The 24,335-nt window shown below is 36.5% G+C and overlaps 1 protein-coding gene across 1 annotated transcript in view; it reads right to left on the reverse strand.

Annotated features, from left to right (window-relative positions):
• Positions 1-24,335, reverse strand: part of LOC137311304 (nck-associated protein 1-like) — a gene marked incomplete at its 3' end in the record, with an annotated part of 322,061 nt that overhangs the window by 197,748 nt on the left and 99,978 nt on the right. The gene's annotated exons all lie outside the window — the stretch shown is intronic.

Below are 24,335 nucleotides of genomic sequence, written 5' to 3' on the forward strand. Positions count from 1 at the left end.
TCACAGTCTGATATATTATTGGACTAGTCACAGTCTGATATACTATTGGACTAGTCACAGTCTGATATACTATTGGACCAGTCACAGTCTGATATATTATTGGACTAGTCACAGTCTGATATACTATTGGACTAGTCACAGTCTGATATATTATTGGACAAGTCACAGTCTGATATATTATTGGACGAGTCACAGTCTGATATATTATTGGACTAGTCACAGGCTGATGTATTATTGGACTAGTCACAGTCTGATGTATTATTGGACTAGTCTCAGTCTGATATATTATTGGACTTGTCACAGTCTGATATATTATTGGACGAGTCACAGTCTGATATATTATTGGACTGGTCACAGTCTGATGTATTGTTGGACCAGTCACAGTCTGATATATTATTGGACGAGTCACAGTCTGATATATTATTGGACTAGTCACAGTCTGATGTATTATTGGACTAGTCACAGTCTGATATATTATTGGACTAGTCACAGTCTGATGTATTGTTGGACTAGTCACAGTCTGATATATGATTGGACTCGTCACAGTCTGATATATTATTGGACTAGTCACAGTCTGATGTATTGTTGGACCAGTCACAGTCTGATATATTATTGGACGAGTCACAGTCTGATATATTATTGGACTAGTCACAGTCTGATGTATTATTGGACTAGTCACAGTCTGATATATTATTGGACCAGTAACAGTCTGATATATTATTGGAACAGTCACAGTCTGATATATTATTGGACTAGTCTCAGTCTGATATATTATTGGACTGGTCACAGTCTGATATATTATTGGACCATTCACAGTCTGATATATTATTGGACTAGTCACAGTCTGATATATTATTGGACGAGTCACAGTCTGATATATTATTGGACGAGTCACAGTCTGATATATTATTGGACCAGTCACAGTCTGATATATTATTGGACCAGTCACAGTCTGATATATTATTGGACGAGTCACAGTCTGATGTATTATTGGACTAGTCTCAGTCTGATATATTATTGGACTGGTCACAGTCTGATATATTATTGGACCAGTCACAGTCTGATGTATTATTGGACTAGTCATAGTCTGATATATTATTGGACTAGTCACAGTCTGATATATTATTGGACTAGTCACAGTCTGATGTATTATTGGACTAGTCACAGTCTGATGTATTATTGGACTCGTCACAGTCTGATATATTATTGGACTATTCACAGTCTGATATATTATTGGACCAGTCACAGTCTGATATATTATTGGACCAGTCACAGTCTGATGTATTATTGGACTCGTCACAGTCTGATATATTATTGGAATAGTCACAGTCTGATGTATTATTGGACTCGTCACAGTCTGATATATTACTGGACTAGTCACAGTATGATATATTATTGAACTAGTCACAGTCTGATATATTATTGGACGAGTCACAGTCTGATATATTATTGGACCAGTCACAGTCCAAGATATTATTGGATTCGTCACAGTCTGATATATTATTGGACTAGTCACAGTCTGATATATTATTGGACCAGTCACAGTCTGATATATTATTGGACTAGTCACAGTCTGACATATTATTGGACTAGTCACAGTCTGATATATTATTGGACTAGTCACAGTCTGATGTATTATTGGACTGGACACAGTCTGATATATTATTGGACTAGTCACAGTCTGATATATTATTGGACTAGTCACAGTCTGATATAGAATTGGACTCGTCACAGTCTGATATATTATTGGACCAGTCACAGTCTGATATATTATTGGACCAGTCACAGTCTGATTTATCATTGGACTAGTCACAGTCTGAAAAATTATTGGACTCGTCACAGTCTGATATATTATTGGACTCGTCACAGTCTGATATATTATTGGACTAGTCACAGTCTGATATATTATTGGACTAGTCACAGTCTGATATATTATTGGACGAGTCACAGTCTGATATATTATTGGACTCGTCACAGTCTGATGTGTGATTGGACGAGTCACAGTCTGATATATTATTGGACCAGTCACAGTCTGATATATTATTGGACTAGTCACAGTCTGATATATTATTGGACGAGTCACAATCTGATGTACTATTGGACGAGTCACAGTCTGATATATTATTGGACTCGTCACAGTCTGATATATTATTGGACCAGTCACAGTCTGATATATTATTGGACCAGTCACAGTTTGATTTATTATTGGACGAGTCACAGTCTGATATATTATTGGACCAGTCACAGTCTGATGTATTATTGGACTAGTCACAGTCTGATATATTATTGGACTAGTCACAGTCTGATGTATTATTGGACTAGTCACAGTCTGATATATTATTGGACTCGTCACAGTCTGATATATTATTGGACTAGTCACAGTCTGATGTATTGTTGGACCAGTCACAGTCTGATATATTATTGGACGAGTCACAGTCTGATATATTATTGGACTAGTCACAGTCTGATGTATTATTGGACTCGTCACAGTCTGATATATTATTGGACTAGTAACAGTCTGATATATTATTGGAACAGTCACAGTCTGATATATTATTGGACTAGTCTCAGTCTGATATATTATTGGACGAGTCACTGTCTGATATATTATTGGACTGCTCACAGTCTGATATATTATTGGACCATTCACAGTCTGATGTATTGTTGGACTGGTCACAGTCTGATATATTATTGAACCAGTCACAGTCTGATATATTATTGGACGAGTCACAGTCTGATATATTATTGGACCAGTCACAGTCTGATATATTATTGGACTTGTCACAGTCTGATATATTATTGGACGAGTCACAGTCTGATATATTATTGGACGAGTCACAGTCTATTATATTATTGGACCAGTCACAGTCTGATATATTATTGGACTAGTCACAGTCTGATATATTATTGGACCAGTCACAGTCTGATATATTATTGGACCAGTCACAGTCTGATATATTATTGGACTAGTCACAGTCTGATATATTATTGGACTAGTCACAGTCTGATATATTATTGGACCAGTCACAGTCTGATATATTATTGGACGAGTCACAGTCTGATATATTATTGGACTAGTCACAGTCTGATGTATTGTTGGACCAGTCACAGTCTGATATATTATTGGACTAGTCACAGTCTGATATACTATTGGACTAGTCACAGTCTGATATATTATTGGACTAGTCACAGTCTGATATACTATTGGACTAGTCACAGTCTGATATATTATTGGACTAGTCACAGTCTGATATATTATTGGACAAGTCACAGTCTGATGTATTGTTGGACCAGTCACAGTCTGATATATTATTGGACTAGTCACAGTCTGATATACTATTGGACTAGTCACAGTCTGATATATTATTGGACTAGTCACAGTCTGATATATTATTGGACGAGTCACAGTCTGATATATTATTGGACTAGTCACAGGCTGATGTATTATTGGACTAGTCACAGTCTGATGTATTATTGGACAAGTCTCAGTCTGATATATTATTGGACTAGTCACAGTCTGATATATTATTGGACTAGTCACAGTCTGATATATTATTGGACTAGTCACAGTCTGATATATTATTGGACGAGTCACAGTCTGATATATTATTGGACTAGTCACAGGCTGATGTATTATTGGACTAGTCACAGTCTGATGTATTATTGGACAAGTCTCAGTCTGATATATTATTGGACTAGTCACAGTCTGATATATTATTGGACTAGTCACAGTCTGATATATTATTGGAATGGTCACAGTCTGATATATTATTGGACTAGTCACAGTCTGATATATTATTGGACCAGTCACAGTCTGATATATTATTGGACCAGTCACAGTCTGATATATTATTGGACTAGTCACAGTCTGATGTATTGTTGGACCAGTCACAGTCTGATATATTATTGGACTAGTCACAGTCTGATATACTATTGGACTAGTCACAGTCTGATATATTATTGGACTAGTCACAGTCTGATATACTATTGGACTAGTCACAGTCTGATATACTATTGGACCAGTCACAGTCTGATATATTATTGGACTAGACACAGTCTGATATATTATTGGACTAGTCACAGTCTGATATATTATTGGACGAGTCACAGTCTGATATATTATTGGACTAGTCACAGGCTGATGTATTATTGGACTAGTCACAGTCTGATGTATTATTGGACTAGTCACAGGCTGATGTATTATTGGACTCGTCACAGTCTGATATATTATTGGACTAGTCACAGTCTGATATATTATTGGAATGGTCACAGTCTGATATATTATTGGACTAGTCACAGTCTGATATATTATTGGACCAGTCACAGTCTGATATATTATTGGACCAGTCACAGTCTGATATATTATTGGACTAGTCACAGTCTGATGTATTGTTGGACCAGTCACAGTCTGATATATTATTGGACTAGTCACAGTCTGATATACTATTGGACGAGTCACAGTCTGATATATTATTGGACTAGTCACAGTCTGATATACTATTGGACTAGTCACAGTCTGATATATTATTGGACTAGTCACAGTCTGATATATTATTGGACTAGTCACAGTCTGATGTATTGTTGGACCAGTCACAGTCTGATATACTATTGGACTAGTCACAGTCTGATATACTATTGGACTAGTCACAGTCTGATATATTATTGGACTAGTCACAGTCTGATATATTATTGGACGAGTCACAGTCTGATATATTATTGGACTAGTCACAGTCTGATGTATTATTGGACTAGTCACAGTCTGATGTATTATTGGACTAGTCACAGTCTGATGTATTATTGGACCAGTCACAGTCTGATGTATTATTGGACTAGTCACAGTCTGATATATTATTGGACTAGTCACAGTCTGATATATTATTGGACTCGTCACAGTCTGATATATTATTGGACTAGTCTCAGTCTGATATATTATTGGACTAGTCACAGTCTGATATATTATTGGACGAGTCACAGTCTGATGTATTATTGGACTCGTCACAGTCTGATATATTATTGGACTCGTCACAGTCTGATATATTATTGGACCAGTCACAGTCTGATATATTATTGGACCAGTCACAGTCTGATATATTATTGGACCAGTCACAGTCTGATGTATTATTGGACTAGTCACAGTCTGATATATTATTGGACTAGTCACAGTCTGATATATTATTGGACCAGTCACAGTCTGATATATTATTGGACTTGTCACAGTCTGATATATTATTGGACGAGTCACAGTCTGATATATTATTGGACTGGTCACAGTCTGATATATTATTGGACGAGTCACAATCTGATGTACTATTGGACGAGTCACAGTCTGATATATTATTGGACTCGTCACAGTCTGATATATTATTGGACTAGTCACAGTCTGATATATTATTGGACTGGTCACAGTCTGATATATTATTGGACTGGTCACAGTCTGATATATTATTGGACCAGTCACAGTCTGATATATTATTGGACCAGTCACAGTTTGATTTATTATTGGACGAGTCACAGTCTGATATATTATTGGACCAGTCACAGTCTGATGTATTATTGGACTAGTCACAGTCTGATATATTATTGGACTAGTCACAGTCTGATGTATGATTGGACTAGTCACAGTCTGATATATTATTGGACTCGTCACAGTCTGATATATTATTGGACTAGTCACAGTCTGATGTATTGTTGGACCAGTCACAGTCTGATATATTATTGGACGAGTCACAGTCTGATATATTATTGGACTAGTCACAGTCTGATGTATTATTGGACTCGTCACAGTCTGATATATTATTGGACTAGTAACAGTCTGATATATTATTGGAACAGTCACAGTCTGATATATTATTGGACTAGTCTCAGTCTGATATATTATTGGACGAGTCACTGTCTGATATATTATTGGACTGCTCACAGTCTGATATATTATTGGACCATTCACAGTCTGATGTATTGTTGGACTGGTCACAGTCTGATATATTATTGAACCAGTCACAGTCTGATATATTATTGGACGAGTCACAGTCTGATATATTATTGGACCAGTCACAGTCTGATATATTATTGGACTTGTCACAGTCTGATATATTATTGGACGAGTCACAGTCTGATATATTATTGGACGAGTCACAGTCTATTATATTATTGGACCAGTCACAGTCTGATATATTATTGGACCAGTCACAGTCTGATATATTATTGGACCAGTCACAGTCTGATATATTATTGGACTAGTCACAGTCTGATATATTATTGGACTAGTCACAGTCTGATATATTATTGGACTCGTCACAGTCTGATATATTATTGGACCAGTCACAGTCTGATATATTATTGGACCAGTCACAGTCTGATATATTATTGGACTAGTCACAGTCTGATGTATTATTGGACTAGTCACAGTCTGATATATTATTGGACCAGTCACAGTCTGATGTATTATTGGACTAGTCACAGTCTGATGTATTATTGGACTCGTCACAGTCTGATATATTATTGGACTAGTCACAGTCTGATATATTATTGGACCAGTCACAGTCTGATATATTATTGGACCAGTCACAGTCTGATATATTATTGGACCAGTCACAGTCTGATGTATTATTGGACTAGTCACAGTCTGATATATTATTGGAATAGTCACAGTCTGATGTATTATTGGACTCGTCACAGTCTGATATATTACTGGACTAGTCACAGTCTGATATATTATTGGACTAGTCACAGTCTGATATATTATTGAACTAGTCACAGTCTGATATATTATTGGACGAGTCACAGTCTGATATATTATTGGACCAGTCACAGTCCAATATATTATTGGACTCGTCACAGTCTGATATATTATTGGACTAGTCACAGTCTGATATATTATTGGACCAGTCACAGTCTGATATATTATTGGACTAGTCACAGTCTGATATATTATTGGAATGGTCACAGTCTGATATATTATTGGACTAGTCACAGTCTGATGTATTATTGGACTGGACACAGTCTGATATATTATTGGACTAGTCACAGTCTGATATATTATTGGACTAGTCACAGTCTGATATATTATTGGACTCGTCACAGTCTGATATATTATTGGACCAGTCACAGTCTGATATATTATTGGACCAGTCACAGTTTGATTTATTATTGGACGAGTCACAGTCTGATATATTATTGGACCAGTCACAGTCTGATGTATTATTGGACTAGTCACAGTCTGATATATTATTGGACTAGTCACAGTCTGATGTATTATTGGACTAGTCACAGTCTGATATATTATTGGACTCGTCACAGTCTGATATATTATTGGACTAGTCACAGTCTGATGTATTGTTGGACCAGTCACAGTCTGATATATTATTGGACGAGTCACAGTCTGATATATTATTGGACTAGTCACAGTCTGATGTATTATTGGACTCGTCACAGTCTGATATATTATTGGACTAGTAACAGTCTGATATATTATTGGAACAGTCACAGTCTGATATATTATTGGACTAGTCTCAGTCTGATATATTATTGGACGAGTCACTGTCTGATATATTATTGGACTGCTCACAGTCTGATATATTATTGGACCATTCACAGTCTGATGTATTGTTGGACTGGTCACAGTCTGATATATTATTGAACCAGTCACAGTCTGATATATTATTGGACGAGTCACAGTCTGATATATTATTGGACCAGTCACAGTCTGATATATTATTGGACTTGTCACAGTCTGATATATTATTGGACGAGTCACAGTCTGATATATTATTGGACGAGTCACAGTCTATTATATTATTGGACCAGTCACAGTCTGATATATTATTGGACTAGTCACAGTCTGATATATTATTGGACCAGTCACAGTCTGATATATTATTGGACCAGTCACAGTCTGATATATTATTGGACTAGTCACAGTCTGATATATTATTGGACGAGTCACAGTCTGATATATTATTGGACTCGTCACAGTCTGATATATTATTGGACCAGTCACAGTCTGATATATTATTGGACCTGTCACAGTCTGATATATTATTGGACTATTCACAGTCTGATGTATTATTGGACTAGTCACAGTCTGATATATTATTGGACCAGTCACAGTCTGATGTATTATTGGACTAGTCACAGTCTGATGTATTATTGGACTCGTCACAGTCTGATATATTATTGGACTAGTCACAGTCTGATATATTATTGGACCAGTCACAGTCTGATATATTATTGGACCAGTCACAGTCTGATATATTATTGGACCAGTCACAGTCTGATGTATTATTGGACTAGTCACAGTCTGATATATTATTGGAATAGTCACAGTCTGATGTATTATTGGACTCGTCACAGTCTGATATATTACTGGACTAGTCACAGTCTGATATATTATTGGACTAGTCACAGTCTGATATATTATTGAACTAGTCACAGTCTGATATATTATTGGACTGGTCACAGTCTGATATATTATTGGACCAGTCACAGTCCAATATATTATTGGACTCGTCACAGTCTGATATATTATTGGACTAGTCACAGTCTGATATATTATTGGACCAGTCACAGTCTGATATATTATTGGACTAGTCACAGTCTGATATATTATTGGAATGGTCACAGTCTGATATATTATTGGACTAGTCACAGTCTGATGTATTATTGGACTGGACACAGTCTGATATATTATTGGACTAGTCACAGTCTGATATATTATTGGACTAGTCACAGTCTGATATATTATTGGACTCGTCACAGTCTGATATATTATTGGACCAGTCACAGTCTGATATATTATTGGACCAGTCACAGTCTGATTTATCATTGGACTAGTCACAGTCTGAAAAATTATTGGACTCGTCACAGTCTGATATATTATTGGACTCGTCACAGTCTGATGTATGATTGGACTAGTCACAGTCTGATATATTATTGGACTCGTCACAGTCTGATGTATTATTGGACTAGTCACAGTCTGATATATTATTGGACTAGTCACAGTCTGATATATTATTGGACTAGTCACAGTCTGATGTATTATTGGACGAGTCACAGTCTGATATATTATTGGACGAGTCACAGTCTGATTTATTATTGGACTCGTCACAGTCTGATGTATTATTGGACGAGTCACAGTCTGATATATTATTGGACTCGTCACAGTCTGATATATTATTGGACTCGTCACAGTCTGATATATGATTGGACTAGTCACAGTCTGATATATTATTGGACCAGTCACAGTCTGATATATTATTGGACCAGTCACAGTCTGATATATGATTGGACCAGTCACAGTCTGATATATTATTGGACTCGTCACAGTCTGATGTATTATTGGACTAGTCACAGTCTGATATATTATTGGACTAGTCACAGTCTGATATATTATTGGACTAGTCACAGTCTGATATATTATTGGACTAGTCACAGTCTGATGTATTATTGGACGAGTCACAGTCTGATATATTATTGGACGAGTCACAGTCTGATTTATTATTGGACTCGTCACAGTCTGATGTATTATTGGACGAGTCACAGTCTGATATATTATTGGACTCGTCACAGTCTGATATATTATTGGACTCGTCACAGTCTGATATATGATTGGACGAGTCACAGTCTGATATATTATTGGACTAGTCACAGTCTGATATATTATTGGACTAGTCACAGTCTGATGTATTATTGGACGAGTCACAGTCTGATATATTATTGGACTAGTCACAGTCTGATATATTATTGGACTAGTCACAGTCTGATGTATTATTGGACGAGTCACAGTCTGATATATTATTGGACGAGTCACAGTCTGATTTATTATTGGACTCGTCACAGTCTGATGTATTATTGGACGAGTCACAGTCTGATATATTATTGGACTCGTCACAGTCTGATATATTATTGGACTCGTCACAGTCTGATATATGATTGGACTAGTCACAGTCTGATATATTATTGGACCAGTCACAGTCTGATATATTATTGGACCAGTCACAGTCTGATATATTATTGGACCAGTCACAGTCTGATATATTATTGGACCAGTCACAGTCTGATGTATTATTGGACGAGTCACAGTCTGATATATTATTGGACGAGTCACAGTCTGATATATTATTGGACCAGTCACAGTCCAATGAATTATTGGACCGGTCACAGTCTGATATATTATTGGACTAGTCACAGTCTGATGTATTATTGGACTCGTCACAGTCTGATATATTATTGGACCAGTCACAGTCTGATGTATTATTGGACTAGTCACAGTCTGATATATTATTGGACCAGTCACAGTCTAATGAATTATTGGACCGGTCACAGTCTGATATATTATTGGACTAGTCACAGTCTGATGTATTGTTGGACTCGTCACAGTCTGATATATTATTGGACTAGTCACAGTCTGATGTACTATTGGACCAGTCACAGTCTGATATATTATTGGACTAGTCACAGTCTGATATATTATTGGACGAGTCACAGTCTGATATATTATTGGACCAGTCACAGTCCAATATATTATTGGACTCGTCACAGTCTGATATATTATTGGACCAGTCACAGTCTGATTTATCATTGGACGAGTCACAGTCTGAAAAATTATTGGACTCGTCACAGTCTGATATATTATTGGACACGTCACAGTCTGATATATTATTGGACCAGTCACAGTCTGATATATTATTGGACCAGTCACAGTCTGATTTATCATTGGACTGGTCACAGTCTGAAAAATTATTGGACTCGTCACAGTCTGATATATTATTGGACTAGTCACAGTCTGATATATTATTGGACTCGTCACAGTCTGATATATTATTGGACTAGTCACAGTCTGATATATTATTGGACGAGTCACAGTCTGATATATTATTGGACGAGTCACAGTCTGATATATTATTGGACTCGTCACAGTCTGATGTGTTATTGGACGAGTCACAGTCTGATATATTATTGGACGAGTCACAGTCTGATGTATGATTGGACCAGTCACAGTCTGATATATTATTGGACTCGTCACAGTCTGATGTATTATTGGACTAGTCACAGTCTGATATATTATTGGACTAGTCACAGTCTGATATATTATTGGACTAGTCACAGTCTGATGTATTATTGGACGAGTCACAGTCTGATATATTATTGGACGAGTCACAGTCTGATGTATTATTGGACTCGTCACAGTCTGATGTATTATTGGACGAGTCACAGTCTGATATATTATTGGACTCGTCACAGTCTGATATATTATTGGACTCGTCACAGTCTGATATATTATTGGACTAGTCACAGTCTGATATATTATTGGACCAGTCACAGTCTGATATATTATTGGACCAGTCACAGCCTGATATATTATTGGACGAGTCACAGTCTGATGTATTATTGGACGAGTCACAGTCTGATATATTATTGGACGAGTCACAGTCTGATATATTATTGGACGAGTCACAGTCTGATGTATTATTGGACTAGTCACAGTCTGATATATTATTGGACCAGTCACAGTCTGATGTATTATTGGACCAGTCACAGTCTGATATATTATTGGACTAGTCACAGTCTGATGTATTATTGGACTCGTCACAGTCTGATATATTATTGGACTAGTCACAGTCTGATGTATTATTGGACTCGTCACAGTCTGATATATTATTGGACGAGTTACAGTCTGATGTATTATTGGACGAGTCACAGTCTGATGTATTATTGGACCAGTCACAGTCTGATGTATTATTGGACTCGTCACAGTCTGATATATTATTGGACGAGTCACAGTCTGATGTATTGTTGGACTAGTCACAGTCTGATATATTTTAGGACTCGTCACAGTCTGATATATTATTGGACTCGTCTCAGTCTGATATATTATTGGACTAGTCACAGTCTGATGTACGATTGGACTAGTCACAGTCTGATATATTATTGGACTAGTCACAGTCTGATATATTATTGGACCAGTCACAGTCTGATATATTATTGGACCAGTCACAGTCTGATATATTATTGGACTAGTCACAGTCTGATATATTATTGGACTAGTCACAGTCTGATGTATTATTGGATGAGTCACAGTCTGATATATTATTGGACTAGTCACAGTCTGATGTATTATTGGACTAGTCACAGTCTGATGTATTATTGGACTAGTCACAGTCTGATGTATTATTGGACCAGTCACAGTCTGATATATTATTGGACTAGTCACAGTCTGATGTATTATTGGACCAGTCACAGTCTGATATATTATTGGACTAGTCACAGTCTGATATATTATTGGACTAGTCACAGTCTGATGTATTATTGGACCAGTCTCAGTCGGATGTATTATTGGACTAGTCACAGTCTGATATATTATTGGACGAGTCACAGTCTGATATATTATTGGACTAGTCACAGTCTGATATATTATTGGACAAGTCACAGTCTGATGTATTATTGGACGAGTCACAGTCTGATATATTATTGGACGAGTCACAGTCTGATGTATTATTGGACTCGTCACAGTCTGATGTATTATTGGACGAGTCACAGTCTGATATATTATTGGACTCGTCACAGTCTGATATATTATTGGACTCGTCACAGTCTGATATAATATTGGACTAGTCATAGTCTGATATATTATTGGACCAGTCACAGTCTGATATATTATTGGACCAGTCACAGTCTGATATATTATTGGACCAGTCACAGTCTGATATATTATTGGACGAGTCACAGTCTGATATATTATTGGACGAGTCACAGTCTGATGTATTATTGGACGAGTCACAGTCTGATATATTATTGGACGAGTCACAGTCTGATATATGATTGGACGAGTCACAGTCTGATGTATTGTTGGACTAGTCACAGTCTGATACATTATTGGACTCGTCACAGTCTGATATATTATTGGACTAGTCACAGTCTGATGTACTATTGGACTATTCACAGTCTGATATATTATTGGACTCGTCACAGTCTGATATATTATTGGACCAGTCACAGTCTGATATATTATTGGACCAGTCACAGTCTGATATATTATTGGACTAGTCACAGTCTGATATATTATTGGACTCGTCACAGTCTGATGTATTATTGGACTAATCACAGTCTGATGTATTATTGGACTAGTCACAGTCTGATATATTATTGGACTAGTCACAGTCTGATGTATTATTGGACTCGTCACAGTCTGATATATTATTGGACTAGTCACAGTCTGATGTATTATTGGACTAGTCACAGTCTGATGTATTATTGGACCAGTCACAGTCTGATATATTATTGGATGAGTCACAGTCTGATGTATTATTGGACCAGTCACAGTCTGATATATTATTGGACCATTCACAGTCTGATATATTATTGGACCAGTCACAGTCTGATGTATTATTGGACTGGTCACAGTCTGATATATTATTGGACTAGTCACAGTCTGATATATTATTGGACCAGTCACAGTCTGATATATTATTGGACGAGTCACAGTCTGATGTATTATTGGACTAGTCACAGTCTGATATATTATTGGACCATTCACAGTCTGATATATTATTGGACTAGTCACAGTCTGATGTATTATTGGACTGGTCACAGTCTGATATATTATTGGACTAGTCACAGTCTGATATATTATTGGACTGGTCACAGTCTTATATATTAATGGACTAGTCACAGTCTGATATATTATTGGACCAGTCACAGTCTGATATATTATTGGACTCGTCACAGTCTGATATATTATTGGACTAGTCACAGTCTGATGTATTATTGGACTAGTCACAGTCTGATATATTATTGGACGAGTCACAGTCTGATATATTATTGGACCAGTCACAGTCTGATGGATTATTGTACTCGTCACAGTCTGATATATTATTGGACTGGTCACAGTCTGATATATTATTGGACTCGTCACAGTCTGATATATTATTGGACTGGTCACAGTCTGATATATTATTGGACCAGTCACAGTCTGATATATTATTGGACGAGTCACAGTCTGATATATTATTGGACTAGTCACAGTCTGATATATTATTGGAGCAGTCACAGTCTGATATATTATTGGACTGGTCACAGTCTGATGTATTATTGGACCAGTCACAGTCTGATATATTATTGGACTAGTCACAGTCTGATATATCATTGGACTGGTCACAGTCTGATATATTATTGGACTAGTCACAGTCTGATATATTATTGGACGAGTCACAGTCTGATGTATTATTGGACTAGTCACAGTCTGATATATTATTGGACGAGTCACAGTCTGATGTACTATTGGACTAGTCACAGTCTGATATATTATTGGACTCGTCACAGTCTGATATATTATTGGACCAGTCACAGTCTGATATATTATTGGACTAGTCACAGTCTGATATATTATTGGACTAGTCACAGTCTGAAAAATTATTGGACCAGTCACAGTCTGATATATTATTGGACCAGTCACAGTCTGATATATTATTGGACTAGTCACAGTCTGATGTATTATTGGACTCGTCACAGTGTGATATATTATTGGACTAGTCACAGTCTGATGTATTATTGGACTAGTCACAGTCTGATGTATTATTGGACCAGTCACAGTCTGATATATTATTGGACTAGTCACAGTCTGATGTATAATTGGACCAGTCACAGTCTGATATATTATTGGACTAGTCACAGTCTGATGTATTATTGGACCAGTCATAGTCTGATATATTATTGGACGAGTCACAGTCTGATATATTATTGGACTGGTCACAGTCTGATATATTATTGGACTAGTCACAGTCTGATATATTATTGGACCAGTCACAGTCTGATGTATTATTGGACTAGTCACAGTCTGATATATTATTGGACCATTCACAGTCTGATATATTATTGGACTAGTCACAGTCTGATGTATTATTGGACCAGTCACAGTCTGATATATTATTGGACTCGTCACAGTCTGATATATTATTGGACCAGTCACAGTCTGATATATTATTGGACGAGTCACAGTCTGATGTATTATTGGACCAGTCACAGTCTGATATATTATTGGACCATTCACAGTCTGATATATTATTGGACTAGTCACAGTCTGATGTATTATTGGACTGGTCACAGTCTGATATATTATTGGACTAGTCACAGTCTGATATATTATTGGACCAGTCACAGTCTGATATATTATTGGACGAGTCACAGTCTGATGTATTATTGGACTAGTCACAGTCTGATATATTATTGGACCATTCACAGTCTGATATATTATTGGACGAGTCACAGTCTGATGTATTATTGGACTGGTCACAGTCTGATATATTATTGGACTAGTCACAGTCTGATATATTATTGGACTGGTCACAGTCTTATATATTAATGGACTAGTCACAGTCTGATATATTATTGGACCAGTCACAGTCTGATATATTATTGGACTCGTCACAGTCTGATATATTATTGGACAAGTCACAGTCTGATGTATTATTGGACTAGTCACAGTCTGATATATTATTGGACGGGTCACAGTCTGATATATTATTGGACCAGTCACAGTCTGATGGATTATTGGACTAGTCACAGTCTGATATATTATTGGACTGGTCACAGTCTGATATATTATTGGACTCGTCACAGTCTGATATATTATTGGACTGGTCACAGTCTGATATATTATTGGACCAGTCACAGTCTGATATATTATTGGACGAGTCACAGTCTGATATATTATTGGACTCGTCACAGTCTGATATATTATTGGACCAGTCACAGTCTGATATATTATTGGACTCGTCACAGTCTGATGTATTATTGGACCAGTCACAGTCTGATATATTATTGGACTAGTCACAGTCTGATATATTATTGGACTGGTCACAGTCTGATATATTATTGGACCAGTCACAGTCTGATATATTATTGGACGAGTCACAGTCTGATGTATTATTGGACTAGTCACAGTCTGATATATTATTGGACGAGTCACAGTCTGATGTACTATTGGACTAGTCACAGTCTGATATATTATTGGACTCGTCACAGTCTGATATATTATTGGACCAGTCACAGTCTGATATATTATTGGACTAGTCACAGTCTGATATATTATTGGACTAGTCACAGTCTGAAAAATTATTGGACCAGTCACAGTCTGATATATTATTGGACCAGTCACAGTCTGATATATTATTGGACTAGTCACAGTCTGATGTATTATTGGACTCGTCACAGTGTGATATATTATTGGACTAGTCACAGTCTGATGTATTATTGGACTAGTCACATTCTGATGTATTATTGGACCAGTCACAGTCTGATATATTATTGGACTAGTCACAGTCTGATGTATAATTGGACCAGTCACAGTCTGATATATTATTGGACTAGTCACAGTCTGATGTATTATTGGACCAGTCATAGTCTGATAGATTATTGGACGAGTCACAGTCTGATATATTATTGGACTGGTCACAGTCTGATATATTATTGGACTGGTCACAGACTGATATATTATTGGACCAGTCACAGTCTGATATATTATTGGACGAGTCACAGTCTGATGTATTATTGGACTAGTCACAGTCTGATATATTATTGGACCATTCACAGTCTGATATATTATTGGACTAGTCACAGTCTGATGTATTATTGGACCAGTCACAGTCTGATATATTATTGGACTAGTCACAGTCTGATATATTATTGGACTGGTCACAGTCTTATATATTAATGGACTGGTCACAGTCTGATATATTATTGGACCAGTCACAGTCTGATATATTATTGGACTCGTCACAGTCTGATATATTATTGGACTAGTCACAGTCTGATGTATTATTGGACTAGTCACAGTCTGATATATTATTGGACGAGTCACAGTCTGATATATTATTGGACCAGTCACAGTCTGATATATTATTGGACTGGTCACAGTCTGATATATTATTGGACTCGTCACAGTCTGATATATTATTGGACTGGTCACAGTCTGATATATTATTGGACCAGTCACAGTCTGATATATTATTGGACGAGTCACAGTCTGATATATTATTGGACTAGTCACAGTCTGATATATTATTGGACCAGTCACAGTCTGATATATTATTGGACTAGTCACAGTCTGATGTATTATTGGACCAGTCACAGTCTGATATATTATTGGACTAGTCACAGTCTGATATATTATTGGACTGGTCACAGTCTGATATATTATTGGACTAGTCACAGTCTGATATATTATTGGACCAGTCACAGTCTGATATATTATTGGACGAGTCACAGTCTGATGTATTATTGGACTAGTCACAGTCTGATATATTATTGGACGAGTCACAGTCTGATGTATTATTGGACTAGTCACAGTCTGATGTATTATTGGACCAGTCACAGTCTGATATATTATTGGACTAGTCACAGTTTGATGTATTATTGGACCAGTCACAGTCTGATATATTATTGGACTAGTCACAGTCTGATATATTATTGGACTGGTCACAGTCTGATATATTATTGGACTAGTCACAGTCTGATGTATTATTGGACCAGTCTCAGTCTGATGTATTATTGGACTCGTCACAGTGTGATATATTATTGGACTGGTCACAGTCTGATATATTATTGGACTAGTCACAGTCTGATATATTATTGGACCAGTCACAGTCTGATGTATTATTGGACTAGTCACAGTCTGATATATTATTGGACCAGTCACAGTCTGATATATTATTGGACCAGTCTCAGTCTGATATATTATTGGACCAGTCACAGTCTGATATATTATTGGACTAGTCACAGTCTGATATATTATTGGACCAGTCACAGTCTGATATATTATTGGACTAGTCACAGTCTGATGTATTATTGGACCAGTCACAGTCTGATATATTATTGGACTAGTCACAGTCTGATATATTATTGGACTGGTCACAGTCTGATATATTATTGGACTAGTCACAGTCTGATATATTATTGGACCAGTCACAGTCTGATATATTATTGGACGAGTCACAGTCTGATGTATTATTGGACTAGTCACAGTCTGATATATTATTGGACTAGTCACAGTCTGATGTATTATTGGACTAGTCACAGTCTGATATATTATTGGACGATTCACAGTCTGATATATTATTGGACCAGTCACAGTCTGATGTATTATTGGACTAGTCACAGTCTGATGTATTATTGGACTAGTCACAGTCTGATATATTATTGGACTGGTCACAGTCTGATATATTATTGGACTCGTCACAGTCTGATATATTATTGGACCGGTCACAGTCTGATATATTATTGGACGAGTCACAGTCTGATATATTATTGGACCAGTCACAGTCTGATATATTATTGGACGAGTCACAGTCTGATATATTATTGGACCAGTCACAGTCTGATATATTATTGGACCAGTCACAGTCTGATATATTATTGGACCAGTCACAGTCTGATGTATTATTGGACCAGTCACAGTCTGATATATTATTGGACTAGTCACAGTCTGATGTATTATTGGACTAGTCACAGTCTGATATATTATTGGACGTGTCACAGTCTGATATATTATTGGACCAGTCACAGTCTGATGTATTATTGGACCAGTCACAGTCTGATGTATTATTGGACTAGTCACAGTCTGATATATTATTGGACTGGTCACAGTCTGATATATTATTGGACTCGTCACAGTCTGATATATTATTGGACTGGTCACAGTCTGATATATTATTGGACCAGTCACAGTCTGATATATTATTGGACCAGTCACATTCTGATGTATTATTGGACTAGTCACAGTCTGATATATTATTGGACAAGTCACAGTCTGATGTATTATTGGACTCGTCACAGTCTGATATATTATTGGACTCGTCACAGTCTGATGTATTATTGGACTAGTCACAGTCTGATCTATTATTGGACTAGTCACAGTCTGATATATTATTGGACCAGTCACAGTCTGAAATATTATTGGACTAGTCACAGTCTGATGTATTATTGGACTAGTCACAGTCTGATATATTATTGGACTAGTCACAGTCTGATATATTATTGGACTAGTCACAGTCTGATATATTATTGGACTAGTCACAGTCTGATATATTATTGGACCAGTCACAGTCTGATGTATTATTGGACTAGACACAGTCTGATATATTATTGGACGAGTCACAGTCTTATGTATTATTGGACTGGTCACAGTCTGATATATTATTGGACTCGTCACAGTCTGATGTATTATTGGACTCGTCACAGTCTGATATATGATTGGACTAGTCACAGTCTGATATATTATTGGACTCGTCACAGTCTGATGTATTATTGGACCAGTCACAGTCTGATATATTATTGGAATCGTCACAGTCATATGTATTATTAGACTCGTCACAGTCTGATATATTATTGGACTAGTCACAGTCTGATATATTATTGGACCAGTCACAGTCAGATATATTATTGGACTGGTCACAGTCTGATATATTATTGGACTAGTCACAGTCTGATATATTATTGGACCAGTCACAGTCTGATATATTATTGGACTAGTCACAGTCTGATATATTATTGGACCAGTCACAGTCTGAGATATTATTGGACTCGTCACAGTCTGATGTAATATTGGACTAGTCACAGTCTGATGTATTATTGGACCAGTCACAGTCTGATATATTATTGGACTAGTCACAGTCTGATGTATTATTGGACCAGTCACAGTCTGATATATTATTGGACCATTCACAGTCTGATATATTATTGGACTAGTCACAGTCTGATGTATTATTGGACCAGTCACAGTCTGATATATTATTGGACTAGTCACAGTCTGATATATTATTGGACTGGTCACAGTCTGATATATTATTGGACTAGTCACAGTCTGATATATTATTGGACTAGTCACAGTCTGATGTATTATTGGACTAGTCACAGTCTGATATATTATTGGACCAGTCACAGTCTGATATATTATTGGACGAGTCACAGTCTGATGTATTATTGGACTAGTCACAGTCTGATATATTATTGGACCATTCACAGTCTGATATATTATTGGACTAGTCACAGTCTGATGTATTATTGGACCAGACACAGTCTGATATATTATTGGACTATTCACAGTCTGATATATTATTGGACTGGTCACAGTCTGATGTATTATTGGACCAGTCACAGTCTGATATATTATTGGACGAGTCACAGTCTGATGTATTATTGGACTAGTCACAGTCTGATATATTATTGGACTAGTCACAGTCTGATGTATTATTGGACTCGTCACAGTCTGATATATTATTGGACGAGTCACAGTCTGATATATTATTGGACCAGTCACAGTCTGAAGTATTATTGGCCTGGTCACAGTCTGATATATTATTGGACTGGTCACAGTCTGATATATTATTGGACTCGTCACAGTCTGATATATTATTGGACTGGTCACAGTCTGATATATTATTGGACCAGTCACAGTCTGAAATATTATTGGACGAGTCACAGTCTGATATATTATTGGACTAGTCACAGTCTGATATATTATTGGACCAGTCACAGTCTGATATATTATTGAACTAGTCACAGTCTGATGTATTATTGGACCAGTCACAGTCTGATGTATTATTGGACCAGTCACAGTCTGATATATTATTGGACTAGTCACAGTCTGATGTATTATTGGACTAGTCACAGTCTGATATATTATTGGACGAGTCACAGTCTGATATATTATTGGACCAGTCACAGTCTGATGTATTATTGGACCAGTCACAGTCTGATGTATTATTGGACTAGTCACAGTCTGATATATTATTGGACTGGTCACAGTCTGATATATTATTGGACTCGTCACAGTCTGATATATTATTGGACTGGTCACAGTCTGATATATTATTGGACCAGTCACAGTCTGATATATTATTGGACCAGTCGCATTCTGATGTATTATTGGACGAGTCACAGTCTGATATATTATTGGACAAGTCACAGTCTGATGTATTATTGGACTCGTCACAGTCTGATATATTATTGGACTCGTCACAGTCTGATGTATTATTGGACTAGTCACAGTCTGATATATTATTGGACTAGTCACAGTCTGATGTATTATTGGACTAGTCACAGTCTGATGTATTATTGGACTAGTCACAGTCTGATATATTATTGGACTAGTCACAGTCTGATATATTATTGGACTAGTCACAGTCTGATATATTATTGGACTAGTCACAGTCTGATGTATTATTGGACTAGTCACAGTCTGATATATTATTGGACTGGTCACTGTCTGATATATTATTGGACTAGTCACAGTCTGATGTACTATTGGACTCGTCACAGTCTGATATATTATTGGACTAGTCACAGTCTGATATATTATTGGACCAGTCACAGTCTGATGTATTATTGGACTAGTCACAGTCTGATATATTATTGGACGAGTCACAGTCTGATGTATTATTGGACTAGTCACAGTCTGATATATTATTGGACTCGTCACAGTCTGATGTATTATTGGACTCGTCACAGTCTGATATATGATTGGACTAGTCACAGTCTGATATATTATTGGACTCGTCACAGTCTGATGTATTATTGGACCAGTCACAGTCTGATATATTATTGGAATCGTCACAGTCATATGTATTATTGGACTGGTCACAGTCTGATATATTATTGGACTAGTCACAGTCTGATATATTATTGGACCAGTCACAGTCTGATATATTATTGGACTAGTCACAGTCTGATATATTATTGGACCAGTCACAGTCTGAGATATTAATGGACTCGTCACAGTCTGATATATTATTGGACTAGTCACAGTCTGATGTATTATTGGACGAGTCACAGTCTGATGTATTATTGGACCAGTCACAGTCTGATATATTATTGGACTAGTCACAGTCTGATGTATTATTGGACCAGTCACAGTCTGATATATTATTGGACCATTCACAGTCTGATATATTATTGGACTAGTCACAGTCTGATGTATTATTGGACCAGTCACAGTCTGATATATTATTGGACTAGTCACAGTCTGATATATTATTGGACTGGTCACAGTCTGATATATTATTGGACTAGTCACAGTCTGATATATTATTGGACTAGTCACAGTCTGATATATTATTGGACCAGTCACAGTCTGATATATTATTGGACGAGTCACAGTCTGATGTATTATTGGACTAGTCACAGTCTGATATATTATTGGACCATTCACAGTCTGATATATTATTGGACTAGTCACAGTCTGATGTATTATTGGACCAGTCACAGTCTGATATATTATTGGACGAGTCACAGTCTGATATATTATTGGACTGGTCACAGTCTGATGTATTATTGGACCAGTCACAGTCTGATATATTATTGGACGAGTCACAGTCTGATGTATTATTGGACTAGTCACAGTCTGATATATTATTGGACTAGTCACAGTCTGATGTATTATTGGACTCGTCACAGTCTGATATATTATTGGACGAGTCACAGTCTGATATATTATTGGACCAGTCACAGTCTGAAGTATTATTGGACTGGTCACAGTCTGATATATTATTGGACTGGTCACAGTCTGATATATTATTGGACTCGTCACAGTCTGATATATTATTGGACTGGTCACAGTCTGATATATTATTGGACCAGTCACAGTCTGATATATTATTGGACGAGTCACAGTCTGATATATTATTGGACTAGTCACAGTCTGATATATTATTGGACCAGTCACAGTCTGATATATTATTGGACTAGTCACAGTCTGATGTATTATTGGACCAGTCACAGTCTGATATATTATTGGAGTAGTCACAGTCTGATATATTATTGGACTGGTCACAGTCTGATATATTATTGGACTAGTCACAGTCTGATATATTATTGGACCTGTCACAGTCTGATATATTATTGGACGAGTCACAGTCTGATGTATTATTGGACTAGTCACAGTCTGATATATTATTGGACCAGTCACAGTCTGATATATTATTGGACCAGTCACAGTCTGATATATTATTGGACTAGTCACAGTCTGATATATGATTGGACTAGTCACAGTCTGATATATTATTGGACCAGTCACAGTCTGATATATTATTGGACCAGTCACAGTCTGATATGTTATTGGACTAGTCACAGTCTGATATATTATTGGACTAGTCACAGTCTGATGTATTATTGGACTCGTCACAGTCTGATATATTATTGGACTAGTCACAGTCTGATGTATTATTGGACGAGTCACAGTCTGATGTATTATTGGACCAGTCACAGTCTGATATATTATTGGACTCGTCACAGTCTGATGTATTATTGGACCAGTCACAGTCTGATATATTATTGGACTAGTCACAGTCTGATATATTATTGGACTGGTCACAGTCTGATATATTATTGGACAAGTCACAGTATGATGTATTATTGGACCAGTCTCAGTCTGATGTATTATTGGACTAGTCACAGTCTGATATATTATTGGACTGGTCACAGTCTGATATATTATTGGACTAGTCACAGTCTGATATATTATTGGACCAGTCACAGTCTGATGTATTATTGGACCAGTCACAGTCTGATATATTATTGGACTAGTCACAGTCTGATATATTATTGGACTGGTCACAGTCTGATATATTATTGGACAAGTCACAGTCTGATATATTATTGGACCAGTCACATTCTGATATATTATTGGACCAGTCTCAGTCTGATGTATTATTGGACTAGTCACAGTCTGATGTATTATTGGACCAGTCACAGTCTGATATATTATTGGACTAATCACAGTCTGATATATTATTGGACTGGTCACAGTCTGATATATTATTGGACTAGTCACAGTCTGATATATTATTGGACCAGTCACAGTCTGATATATTATTGGACGAGTCACAGTCTGATATATTATTGGACTAGTCACAGTCTGATATATTATTGGACTAGTCACAGTCTGATATATTATTGGACCAGTCACAGTCTGATATATTATTGGACGAGTCACAGTCTGATGTATTATTGGACTAGTCACAGTCTGATATATTATTGGACCATTCACAGTCTGATATATTATTGGACTAGTCACAGTCTGATGTATTATTGGACCAGTCACAGTCTGATATATTATTGGACGAGTCACAGTCTGATATATTATTGGACGAGTCACAGTCTGATGTATTATTGGACTAGTCACAGTCTGATATATTATTGGACTAGTCACAGTCTGATGTATTATTGGACTCGTCACAGTCTGATATATTATTGGATGAGTCACAGTCTGATATATTATTGGACCAGTCACAGTCTGAAGTATTATTGGACTGGTCACAGTCTGATATATTATTGGACTGGTCACAGTC

This window comes from Heptranchias perlo, unplaced genomic scaffold, assembly GCF_035084215.1.
Source record: "Heptranchias perlo isolate sHepPer1 unplaced genomic scaffold, sHepPer1.hap1 HAP1_SCAFFOLD_323, whole genome shotgun sequence".
Lineage (NCBI taxonomy): Eukaryota > Metazoa > Chordata > Chondrichthyes > Hexanchiformes > Hexanchidae > Heptranchias > Heptranchias perlo.